The sequence below is a fragment of the Sinocyclocheilus rhinocerous genome, unplaced genomic scaffold (assembly GCF_001515625.1).
Source record: "Sinocyclocheilus rhinocerous isolate Xijiao unplaced genomic scaffold, SAMN03320098_v1.1 scaffold2764, whole genome shotgun sequence".
NCBI classification, from domain to species: domain Eukaryota; kingdom Metazoa; phylum Chordata; class Actinopteri; order Cypriniformes; family Cyprinidae; genus Sinocyclocheilus; species Sinocyclocheilus rhinocerous.
This window is the reverse complement of record NW_015650694.1, coordinates 95,816-96,365: the sequence shown is the minus strand read 5'-3', so window position 1 is coordinate 96,365 and position 550 is coordinate 95,816. Positions and strand designations below refer to the sequence as shown.

The 550-nt window shown below is 20.0% G+C and overlaps 1 protein-coding gene across 1 annotated transcript in view; it reads left to right on the top strand.

Moving 5' to 3' along the window:
* The window catches only part of LOC107712194 (serine/threonine-protein kinase PAK 7-like), an 11,547-nt gene that overhangs the window by 6,928 nt on the left and 4,069 nt on the right, over window positions 1-550 (top strand). The gene's annotated exons all lie outside the window — the stretch shown is intronic.

Below are 550 nucleotides of genomic sequence, written 5' to 3'. Positions count from 1 at the left end.
TCACCAGCGACGGACGGGTGCGTAACCTCAACAATACTATATAATATATGATATGATATGATATGATATGATATAATACAATACAATATAACATAATATAATATAATATAACATAATATAATATAATAATGTAAATTATTTATATTAAATGAAATTAAAATAAATTAAATAATTGGTTAATATGAATAATATAACTAAGTACAAATACTGTAATTTATAATATGTATATAATATAAATATAAATAATTTATATTATTTATTTTTAATTGTACTATTATTTATATTGTATTTATATATTAATAACCACTGCTCCGGGTGTGTGTTCACGGTGTGTATGTGCACTAAGGATGGGTTAAATGCAGAGCACTAATTCCGAGTATGGGTTACCATACTTGGCCACATGTCACATCACGTCATATACTACTAATTATTAAATTAAATTAATTTGTATTATATTATATGTTTCATATTAAATTAAATTACTAAATTTTATACATATAATATAAAATATAAATAATTTAAATGAATAGAAATTATATGTTATATATTA